Genomic DNA, 13,240 nt, shown 5'->3' with positions numbered 1-13,240 from the left:
GACTGAATATGTTCTTATATATCCTTATCCGTGTACAGGTAATTGTGGGAGATTTCGCTAGCTGACTGTTCAGCCCTAGTGTTTTTTAACAGTCTTTCAAACATTTGTGATTAATGACACAAGAGAAGTCAAGTAAGACAGATCAAGGTTTAATCCGAGATTTTCAAATGCATGAGTGATATATATTTGTTGCTTATGTGCTTATTTATAGATTTATTTGATATAATTAACATACAATAAGCTTCACATATTTGAAGAGTATAATTGATAAATTGAACACTTGTACATATACCATATCAAGGCCATTACCCCAAAGTTTCCTGGCAGCCCACACTATTCCCCTCCGCCTGCCCGTCCCTACTCCCTAATGCCTGTATAGAGGCAATCCCTGGGCCACTTTCTGTCACTAGACTATTTTGAATTTTCTACAACATTATGTAACTACAGTCATAAAGTGTGTACTTTTATTGGCCTATCTTCTTCCACTTAACATCATGGTTCTGATATGTACCATGCTGTTCCATAAATCCATAACTGTTCCATTTTTATAACTGAGCAGCATTTCATTATAAGAATACATGCCCCCCCAAAAAATACACCCCAAATTGTTTATCCATTTACCTGATGATGGATATGTGTGTCGTGTCCAGCTTTTAACTATTCCAAATCAAGTTGGTACAGTTACACATGTAAAAGTCTAAATAAATAAATAAATAAATAAACAAACAAGTCTTTGTGCGCAGATCTTTATTTCTCCACTTTTCTTTCTCTTGGTGGAATATCTGGAACTTCTGGTAAATGAATGTTTAAACCTTTAAGAAACGGCCAAACTGTTTTCCCACTTTCTTTCTTTTGTTAAAAGATTTTCTTTATTTGAGAGAGAAAGAGAGTGAGTGGGGGGAAGGGAAGAAGGAAAGCAAGAGAGAGAATCTCAAGCAGACTTTGTGCTAAGTGGAGCCCAACAAGGGGCTTGATCCCTCCACCCCAAGATCATGACCAAGCTTAACCAGCTGAGCCATCCAGTCACTTGTTTTCCCACTTTTTTTTTTTTAAGATTTTATTTATTTGGCAGAGAGAGAGAGAGAGAGTGAGTGAGCTCACAAGCAGGGGGAATGACAGGCAGAGGGAGAGGGAGAAGCAGGCTCAGGGAGTCCGACGTAGGGCTTGATCCCAGGGCCCTAGGATCATGACCTGAGCTGAAGCCAGCCACTTCACCGCTTAACCACCCCCCAGGTGTGCCTTCCCAATTTCAATCCCACACACAGTATACCACAGTTGAGTTTCTCCACATCCTCACCAACCCTATTGTCAGTCTTTTTGATTAGATTCTTTCCAGTAAAGAGTAGAGGTTTCTCATTGTGGTTTCATTTCACATTTTCCTAATGATTAAAATCATCAAAAATCTTTTTCAAATGTTTATTTGCCATCTATATATTTTTCTGGTGAACTGTTTGTTCAAATCTTTTGTCCATTTTTAATTGAGTTATTTGTTTCATTATTATTTATTTTGAGAGTTCTCTCTCTTATTTTCTTGTTCTGTTGTTGTTTTTATTTAAATTCCAGTTAGTTAACATACAGTGTAACTTCAGTTTCAGGCATAGAATTTAGTGCTAAAATGAACAACATAGGAAACAATGGGTATTGGCAAGGATGCAAAGAAAGTGAAACCCTCTTGCACTGTTGGTGGGAACGCAAACGGGTGCAGCCACTGTGGAAAATAGTACAGAGGTTCCTCAAAAAGTTAAAACTAGAACTACCCTATGATCCAGCAATACTATGACCCAGTAGTACCAATAATACTGGGTATTAACCCAAAGGATCCCAAAATACAGATTTGAAGGGATACATGCACCTTGATGTTTATACCAGGATTATCAACAATAGCCAAATTATGGACAGTTATTTCCATATTCTGGATATAAATTCGTTATGAAATATGTGATTTGCAACTATATTTTCTCAATTCTTGGCTTGTTTTGCATTCTTTTCACACCATCTTTTAAATAAAAGAATTTCTAAATTTCAATAAGGACCAATATTTTTTTTCTTTTCTTTTCTTTTCTTCTTTTCTTTTCTTTTCTTTTCTTTTCTTTTCTTTTTTTTTTTTTTTTTTCGGTGGGTGGGGGGATTGTACTAGCAATGTTGAGCTTAAGAAATCTTTGCTTAACCCAGGATCACAAAGATTTTATATTTACTTCTAGCCATTTTATAGGTTTTATATTTGGGTCTATGGCCCATTTTGAGTTCATTTTTATATGTTGCAATGTATGAGTCAAGTTTCAATTTTTTGCATATAGCTAATTGTTCAAGTTATCATTCTTTGGAACTACTATAATCTCTACATTGAACTGTCCTTGTTGAAAATCATTTGGTCATGTATGTATGAGCTTCTTTCTAGCTTCTTTATTCTAATCTATTGATTTATTTCTCTATCTTTGTGACAATGGCACATCGTTTGATTAATGTAATAAAGTAATACAGTATCTAAAAGCAGATACTGTAAGTCCTCCAACTTTGTTCTATCTTTTTGTAGTTATATGTAGCTATCTTAGGTCACTTTGTTTCTATAAGAATTTAAAAATCAGTTTAATTCTATCAAAATACCTGATGGGATTTTAATTGATGTTTAATTGAATCTATAGATCAATTTAAACAAAGTGTCATCTGAAGAATACTAAGTTTCCCAACCAAGGAAATGATTCTTAATTTTCCCATGTCTTTTAAGTTTTTTTAAATTTGTATCAACATGTTTGATAGGTTTTTGTGTATGTCTTACATATTTGTTGTGAAATTTTATCCTAAATGTTTCATTTTGATGCTTTTTAAATTTTTTTTAAAGATTTTATTTATTTGACAGAGTGAGAGCACTAGCAGGGCAAGCAGCCAGCAGAGGGAGAGGAAAACATGGGGCTTAATCCTAGAATCCCGGGATCATGACGTGAGCTGAAGGCAGATGCTTAACCAACTGAGCCACCCAAGTGCCCCTAAATGGTATTATTTTAATTTCAACTTCCAATTGCTTACTACTAGTCTATAAAAAAGAAACTAAATTCTTATTATTGGCCTATATCTTCCACAACTGCTAACCTCACTTTTTGTTTCTAGAAAATTTTCTTTAGATTTTGGAGGATTTTCCACATAGACAGTTCTGTTATCTGTTAATACTAATAGCATTTACTACTTCCATTCCAATTTTCATGTCTTCTATGTTGCCTTGCCTTATAGCAATGCTGGAATCTCCACTGTTATGATGAATGGAAGTAGTAAAAAGGTATTTTTATCTTGATCTTAGGGGAAAGTTTGTCAGACATTAATCATTAAGGATGATGTTAGCTCTAGGGTTAATTTTCTTATTTTTATTTATTTACTTATTTATCTATTTATTTATTTTGTTTTTATTTTATTTCCAGTTACTTTACAGTGGTATATTAGTTTCATATGTACAATATAGGCATAAATACTTCTATACACCATCCTGTGCTCATCACAACATGTGCACTTCTTAATCCCCATCACCTGTTTCACCCATCTCCCCCACCCAACTCCCTTCTGGTAACCATCTATCTGTGCCCTATGGTTAAGGGTCTATTTCTTGGTTTGCCTCTCTTCCTTTTTCCCCCTTTGTTCATTTGTTTTGTTTCTTAAATTCCACATATGAGTGAAATCATATGATAATTGTCCTTCTCTGACTGACTTATTTTGCTTAGCATTATAGTCTCTAGCCCCAACCATGTCATTGCAAATGGCAAGATTTCATTCGTTGTCGAAGCTGAATAATATCCATTGTATATATATGCCACTTCTTTATCCATTCACCAATCAATGGACACAAGTTGCTTTTATACCTTGCCTATTGTAAATAATGTTGCTAATAAATGTAAGGATGTATATATCCCTTTGAATTAATGTTCTTATATTCTTCAGGGGAATACCGAGTAGTGCAATTGCTGGATCATAAGGTAGTTCTATTTTTAACTTTTTGAGGAACCTCCATACTGTTTTCCAGAGTGGCTGCACCAGTTTGCATTCCCAACAATAGTGCAAGAGGGTTCCTATTTCTCCACATCCTCTCCAACACTTGTTGTTTATTATGTTGTTGCTTTTATCCATTCTGACAAGTATGAGGTGATATCTCATTATAGTTTTCATTTGCAATTCCCTAATAATATGATAATGAGCATCTTTTCATATGTCTGTTGACCATCTGTATGTCTTCTTTGGAAAAACGTCTGCTTCTATCTTCTGATTTTTTAGTTCAATTATTTCGGGGGGGCGTTGAGTTCTATCAATTCTTTATATATTTTGGATACTAACCCCTTTCAGATATGTCATTTGCAAATATCTTCTCCCATTCCATAGGTTGCCTTTTAGTTGTGTTGTTTGTTTTCTTCACTGTGCAGAAGCTTTTCATTTTGATGTAATCCCAATAGTTTATTTTGGCTTTTGTTTCCCTTGCCTCAGAAGATGTATCTAGAAAGAAGTTGCTATGACTGATGTCAAAGAAGTTACCACCCATGTTCTCTTCTAGGATTTTAATGGTTTCAGGTCCTACATTTAAGTCTTTAATCCTTTTGAATTTATTCTTGTTATGGGGTAAGAAATGATCCAGTCTCACTCTTCTGCATGTTACTGTTTTCCCAGCACCATTTGTCAAAGAGACTATCTTTTTCCCATTGGATAATCTTGGATATACTCATTGAAGATTAATTGACCATATAATTGTGGGTTTATTTCTGGTTTTTCTATTCTATTTCATTGATCTGTGTGTTAGCTATAGATTTTTATTAGATTCCTTTATCAGGTTGAGGAATTTCCCTTTTATTTATAGTTGCTGGGACTTCTTCTCAGGAATAAATATTTAATTTTGGCAATGGCTTTTCCAGTATCTATTGAAATGATCAGCTGTTTTGTTTTGATTTGGTATATGACTATGATAAATTACATTGATTAATTTTCAATTATTAAACCAACCTTGAATTCCCAGGATCAACTCTATTTGGTCATGTTGTATTATCACTTTTTAAAAACTACTAATAGATTCTATGAGAAAATTTTTGTTAATTTTGTATCTATGTTTATGAAGGTTATTGGTCTATATTTTTTCTTCTAATATCTTTTTCTGGTTTTGGTATCTGATTAATGCTCCTTTCATAGAATGAATTGTTGAGTGTTCTACCTTGTTCAATTTTCCAGAAGTGTTTGTATAGAATGCTATTATTTCTTCTTTAAAAATTTATAAAATTCCTTAGTGAAATTAACTCAGCCTGAAGCTCTCTTTGTGGAAAGATTTCAAACTATAAATTCAATTTCCTTTATAGACATAAGGCTACTCTAGCAGCCTTCTCTATTCTAGAGTTAATTTTGATGGGTTCTTTTTTCCAAGATATTTGTCACTTGACTCTAAATTGTCAAATTTTTGGCATAAAACTTTTCATAATATTCTTTCATTTTTTAAAACATAGGTAGCATCTATATCTGTCAGCTATTAACTCCTAATATTGATAATTTGTGTTCTCTCTTTTCTAATCAGTCTGGATTGTTTCCTTGTTTTTGTTTTTGTTTTTTTACCTACTCAGAAAGGAAGATTTTGGTCTCATTAATTTGCTCTTTTAGTTTTTTATTTTATTGATTTCTGCCCACATGTTTTTTATTTCCTTACATCTGCATATATTTGTTTTAGTTTGTACTTCTTCTAGTCTCTGAACAGAAACAGAGGTCAATGATTTTCACTTTTCTTATTTTCTAATGGGCATTTATGGCTATAAATTTTTCTCTAAGTGCTTCTTTAGGCTTAGCCCACAAAATTTGATATGTTGCATTTCTATTTTTTTTTAATTTATTTTTTATTGGTGTTCAATTTACTAACATACAGAATAACCCCCAGTGCCCGTCACCCATTCACTCCCACCCCCCGCCCTCCTCCCCTTCTACCACCCCTAGTTCATTTCCCAGAGTTAGCAGTCTTTACATTCTGTCTCCCTTTCTGATATTTCCCACACATTTCTTCCCCCTTCCCTTATATTCCCTTTCACTATTATTTATATTCCCCAAATGAATGAGAACATATAATGTTTGTCCTCTCCGACTGGCTTACTTCACTCAGCATAATACCCTCTAGTTCCATCCACGTTGAAGCAAATGGTGGGTGTTTGTCATTTCTAATAGCTGAGTAATATTCCATTGTATACATAAACCACATCTTCTTTATCCATTCATCTTTCGTTGGACACCGAGGCTCCTTCCACAGTTTGGCTATCGTGGCCATTGCTGCTATAAACATCGGGGTGCAGGTGTCCCAGCGTTTCATTGCATTTGTCTCTTTGGGGTAAATCCCCAACAGTGCAATTGCTGGGTCGTAGGGCAGGTATATTTTTAACTGTTTGAGGAACCTCCACACCGTTTTCCAGAGTGGCTGCACCAGTTCACATTCCCACCAACAGTGCAGGAGGGTTCCCTTTTCTCCACATCCTCTCCAACATTTGTGGTTTCCTGCCTTGTTAATGTTCCCCATTCTCACTGGTGTGAGGTGGGATCTCATTGTGGTTTTGATTTGTATTTCCCTGATGGCAAGTGATGCAGAGCATTTTCTCATGTGCATGTTGGCCATGTCTATGTCTTCCTCTGTGAGATTTCTCTTCATGTCTTTTGCCCATTTCATGATTGGATTGTTTGTTTCTTTGGTGTTGAGTTTGATAAGTTCTTTATAGATCTTGGAAACTAGCCCTTTATCTGATATGTCATTTGCAAATATCTTCTCCCATTCTGTAGGTTGTCTTTTAGTTTTGTTGACTGTATCCTTTGCTGTGCAAAAGCTTCTTATCTTGATGAAGTCCCAATAGTTCATTTTTGCTTTTGTTTCTTTTGCCTTCGTGGATGTATCTTGCAAGAAGTTACTATGGCCGAGTTCAAAAAGGGTGTTGCCTGTGTTCTTCTCTAGGATTTTGATGGAATCTTGTCTCACATTTAGATCTTTCATCCATTTTGAGTTTATCTTTGTGTATGGTGAAAGAGAGTGGTCTAGTTTCATTCTTCTGCATGTGGATGTCCAATTTTCCCAGCACCATTTATTGAAGAGACTGTCTTTCTTCCAATGGATAGTCTTTCCTCCTTTATCGAATATTAGTTGCCCATAAAGTTCAGGGTCCACTTCTGGGTTCTCTATTCTGTTCCACTGATCTATGTGTCTGTTTTTGTGCCAGTACCACACTGTCTTGATGACCACAGCTTTGTAGTACAACCTGAAATCTGGCATTGTGATGCCCCCAGAGATGTAAAGGATCTATACCCTCAAAACTATAGAACACTTCTGAAAGAAATTGAGGAAGACACAAAGAGATGGAAAAATATTCCATGCTCATGGATTGGCAGAATTAATATTGTGAAAATGTCAATGTTACCCAGGGCAATATACACGTTTAATGCAATCCCTATCAAAATACCATGGACTTTCTTCAGAGAGTTAGAACAAATAATTTTAAGATTTGTGTGGAATCAGAAAAGACCCCGAATAGCCAGGGGAATTTTAAAAAAGAAAACCATATCTGGGGGCATCACAATGCATTTCTATTTTTATCCTAATTTTACTTTTGATTTTTTCTTTGACCCATGGAATATGTAGAATTATATTATTTAGTTTCCAAATTTCAGGAATTTTCTAGAATCCTTTTGGTTATTGATTGCCAATTTAATTCTATTTTCATAAAACATACTTTATAAGAGTTGAATTCTTTTATTTTTTTTTTAAATTTTTATTTATTTATGATAGTCACACACACAGAGAGAGAGAGAGAGGCAGAGACACAGGCAGAGGGAGAAGCAGGCTCCATGCACCGGGAGCCCGACGTGGGACTCGATCCCGGGTCTCCAGGATCGCGCCCTGGGCCAAAGGCAGGCGCCAAACCGCTGCGCCACCCAGGGATCCCGAGTTGAATTCTTTTAAATTTAATGAAACTTGTTTTATATTCTAAAACATGGTCTGTTTTGATCAATGTACTAAGTGTATTGGATATTCTGCTCTTGTTGGGTGTAGTGCTACATAAGTTCTTACACTATCAAATTGGTTGATAGTATTGTTCAAATAGTCTATGCCCCATGAATTTTCCATTTAATTGTTGGTCCATGCTATAATTATTGAGAAGGGATGTTAAAATCTCTTAATCTAATCATGGATTTTTCTATTTCTTCTTTTTGCTCTATAGGTTTTTTTTCTTCACTTACTTGATTTACTCTGTTATTCAGGGCATAAACATTTTGGATTATGTATTCAGAAATCTACTTTGTATGAGGGGTCCCTGGGTGGCACAGTCAGTTGAGCATCTGACTGTTGGTTTTGACTGAGGGTATGATCTCAGGGTAGTGAGATTGAACCCTTGTTGGGGTCCATGCTCAGTGGAGAGTTGGCTTGAGATTATATCTGCCTGTCCCTCTGCCCCTCCCCCAGGTCATGCACTGTTTCTCTCCCTCTAAAATAAATAAACAAATTAAAAAAAAATAAAGAAATCTACTTTGTATGAGATTAAAAGAGCTACCTCAGTCTTCTGATTAGTCCTACCATGATATATCTTTTCCATCCTTTTCCTTTTGTTTCTTATAGACCATATATGGTTGGGTCTTGCCTTTTTGTTTCAATCCAAATTGTCACTCTCATCTTTTAATATGGTGTTTAGACCACTTATGTTTACTGTGATCATTTATAGTCTTGAGTTTAAATAAATCATCTTGATGGTTGTTTTTTATTTGATTCATCTGTCCTTTGTTCTCTTTTTTCTACCTTTTTTTTTGGATTAATTGGCTTCTTAATGGTTTCTATTTTATCCTTTTTGTTAGTTTACTAACTATAAACCTTATTTTTGATTTTTTTTAATGGTTGATTCAGGTCTATAGTACACATCTTCAACTTACTAGTCTACATTCAAGTAATATTATAATCCTTCAATAAAATGTAAGAATCTTACAGTAGTTTGTTTCGACACCCTCCCAGCCCTTGTGCTATATTTATCAAACTTTTATTTCTACATGTTGTAAACTCTCTAATACATTATCACTTTGGCTTTAAACAATCAAATATCTTTAAAATAAAATGAAAGCAAGTATTTTGTATGTATCTCTGTATTTTCATCTAGTATTATAATCCTTCTCCGAAAGACTAACATTTCTTAGAGTCTGGGTTTACTGACGAATTCTTTTAGCTTTATCATACCTAAAAAAGAAAATATTTCATCTTCTTTTTTGGAATAATATTTCATTGGACAGCAGACTCTGAAATAATCATTTACTTCTTTCAGGAGTTTCAATGTATTACTATACTGTCTTCTGGCTTGCGTTGTTCCTTATAAGAAATACACTATCCTCATCTCTTATCATCTGCACATGTATGGGGTTTTTGTCTCTGCTTCCTTTTAAATTTTTTTCTTTTAAAAAAAATATTTTCCAGTGTTTAATTTATAGCAACAGAACTCTATGCCCAGTTGACATTCAAACTGGATGCAATACAGCTGCTCAACAGAAATGGGGAAATTCAGTAATCATTTCATCTGCAGTAAGTACTCTACTGTTCATCCCATTAAGTGTATTTTTAATGTCAGACACTGTAGTTCTCATCTCTAGAAGTTTTATTTTAGTTATTTTTTTCATATAACTATGGCTCTACTTAACATGATGCATCTTTTCTCTGACTTCTTGAATATATGAGTATATCATAACTTTGAATGTCCATCTCTGCTAATTCTATCATCTATATAATTCCTTTGTCTGTTTCTGATTGATTTTTCTCATTATGAGTTGCATTTTACTGCTTTTTGACTTGCCTGATAATTTTTTATTGAAAACTGTATATTATAAATTTTACTTTGTTGGGTATTGGATATTTTATATTCCTGTAAATAACCTTGTACTTCATTTGGAATGCAATTATTTTACTTGTAACCAGTTTGATCTCTTGAGGCATACTTTATACTTTGTAAGGTGAGATGCAGGCAGCATTTAATCTAGGACTAATTTTGAAGATGTCCTATCAACTACAGCTTTGTTTTTGTTTTTGTTTTTATCACTCTGGCTGGGTGGGAACAGGTACTGTTACTCACCCTGTGTAAATGCTGTAGGTTGCTGTTACTAATTTTTTCAGGTGATTCTTTCCCTGGCCTCAGATAGGTTCTTTGCATGGATACAGCAGTTGTACTCTAGAAACAAAGCCTGTACGATGTCTGCATCTCTTTCTCTCTGCAGCTCTCTTCAACCTACTAGTCTTCTCTGCTAACTTTAGCTGCTATTTCTTCTCATACTCCCAATGTGGACCCTTCAACTGAGACAGTGCCAAGTCTGACAACTGGCTCTGCTCCCTTCCTATGTTGTGGCCTGAAGACTCTCCCCAAGTAGTACACCAGTGCAATTATAGGACTTACCTTCATTTTTCCCCCTTTTCTTCTCAGGAATCACTGTCCTGGTCTGCCTTATGTCTAATGTGAGATTTCACATATATTATCTGGTTTTTTTTCTTTTGGTGGGTTAGCAAAATTTTTCAGGTGGGAGGTCCTTGTTACTCTAAATTTATCAGAAGTAAGTATCTGATTTTAATATCCCTCTGATATAAATAATAAATAGAGTTAAATTTGAATCCAACTTCTAACACTAACAGCTGTTATTTAATCTAAGCTTCTCCAAAATGAGTACATAAGATTTAAATTTCCCCATCTCCAAAAGACAGTATATAAGAGTTAAATTAGATAATATATATAAAGTACTTATCATGGTGCCCTAGAACAAATGTTAGAACTTATTATTTCTAAAACCAGAAGACTCTTTCAAGGCATTAGAAACTAAGTTCACTATCGGTCAATTCATGAAAATTATTGAGGATGCTTATGAAAGTACTCAATTTTTTATTTAACAAATTAATCTGTTATTGATTATTGTGACCTATAATCTTGTAATTCAGAAACATGACCATCTATTTTGCATTGTTCTTGGTCCAGAACTTTTTGAATTTCATCAGCTATAGGAAGGACAGATGTTTTAATGCTTGCTTCCCTGAGTTTTTCACTCTTTTCCCCTGGAAAATGGTAATGACAGTGAAATCTTAGAAATCCAATATTGTTTCTTTAGACTGCTACTGGAGGGAAAGTTTATCCCCAACCCTAGACATCTATTCTCCACCCTAATTAAAATTTCCATCAGCTATGACAGCAGACTTCTTGCTTATGCTCTAGTTACCAACTACTTGAGGGCAAAGTTCACTTTATCAAAATTTGACAAATAGTTACAGCAAATGGAAAATATTCAGAATTCATACTTAGTAGTTTCAAACACAAGTTTTTCTGTCTTATAAGCTTTCATTTATTCAAACTAACCTGTCAGAATATTTGTTATATCTTTTAAAAATTAATTATGGTGCTGTCTCCTTACATTCTAAAATATGCCGAGTCCCTTGTGACTAAGAATTCTTTATTTTTGATTTAGGGAGTAAATCTTAACATCGAGGAAGAGGAAGAAATAACTGTGCTACTGACAGCTAACAGATAGGTTAGAGACTGAAAGTACTTTGGAAGAAAATCTCCCTATTTAAAAAAAAATGACATCAAGATGTTGACAGCAAAGACTACTAACTAATGGGGCTGGAATACCTTTGTGTCTTAGTAAATAATAAAGGACTTTGACGGGGAAACCTTTTCAGGATGTCATTCAACTGTAAAGCTCATGTTTTGAGTTCTTTAAACGGTTGTCTATGTAGAGATGTGGGGTGATAGTGGTTGATGATGATGATGATGATGATGATGCCTTCTTTTTCTCTGTTGAAACACTGTGTGTTATTAGAACAATGGTTTGTACTCTTCCTATTAAATGCAACAGCACAAGGTCTTTTTGTCAATGTATCCTTTTGTAAGCAATGTGTCTGTAACTTTGGTCAAACCTCAAATTTCTTGACAATTCACCTTCTGGAAGCTTGTCATGGTTATGAAATTTAACTCAGAAGATCATTAGCTGACAATTATTCATCTGAAAAATTATGATAAAATAGAGAATGAGGTATAATTATAATAGCATCAGTGAAGGAAACTTTTTGGCAGAAGATGAATTCCAAAATCAAGTTTAAAGCCTTAAATTTAATTTTACTATAATTTAAGTAATTTAAAGATTTAAATCATTCAGAGAAGATTTTGGTTATTAATTAAAACCAATTTCATAAAATAACTTATATAATAAAATAAAAAAGAAGGGATCCCTGGGTGGCGCAGCGGTTTAGCGCCTGCCTTTGGCCCAGGGCGTGATCTTGGAGACCCCGGATCGAATCCCACGTCAGGCTCCCGGTGCATGGAGCCTGCTTCTCCCTCTGCCTGTGTCTCTGCCTCTCTCTCTCTCTCTCTCTCTCTGTGTGACTATCATAATAAATAAAAATTAAAAAAAAAGAAGCCTAAGATTATTATGACCCTAAAAGAAACTTAATCAAATATTTTCTATTTCTATATTATTCTAAGACACATAAAATTCAAATAATTAGATCAACTGTATTAATTATAAAGATAACAATTAATATTAAGCTTATAAAATTTTGCATAAGAAGATAAGTATTACCTATAAAACTTAGTGATACTGGTCACTATTTTTCCATTTGTGTATCAGATACAATATCTTCAAATAAAACTTAAAAATAAAGATATTCACAATTGGAAAAATACTAAAGAGCATATTAGATTAAGAGAATATAATTTACTGGGCAATCTTAAAGATTAAGCAAACACAATGTCTTCTCTTAAATAATAAGACAAGGCTGAGATTAATTAAATTAATACACTAAACAGTAGTGTTTTCATTTGATGAAGTTATGTATCATTTTAAGATACAAGCACCTTCTAATCAGAACCAACCTAACACAAATCCATATGAATGAATTCATATTCGTTCCTTCACTGAGCCTTTGGGCAAGAAAAAGACATACCTGTCAATTAAAATATAAAAATCCAGAAAGCGTGTTGTAAAAATACAATTGGACTTTTATAATGCACTAAAATAGGCATATGTTAATAAATTATAAAATCATATTTATAATTTTTTAAAGATTTTATTTATTTATTCATGAGAGACATGGAGAGAGACAGAGACATAAGCAGAGGGAAAAGCAGGCTCCCTATCAGGGAGCCTATTGCAGGACTTGGTCCCAGGACCCTGGGATCATGTCCTGAGCCAAAGACAGACACTCAACCACTGAGCCACCTAGGTGTCTCTATATTTATAATTTTTTTATTTA

This window comes from Canis lupus, chromosome 35 (assembly GCF_011100685.1).
Source record: "Canis lupus familiaris isolate Mischka breed German Shepherd chromosome 35, alternate assembly UU_Cfam_GSD_1.0, whole genome shotgun sequence".
Taxonomy (NCBI): Eukaryota; Metazoa; Chordata; class Mammalia; order Carnivora; family Canidae; genus Canis; species Canis lupus.
This window is presented reverse-complemented; position numbering follows the sequence as displayed.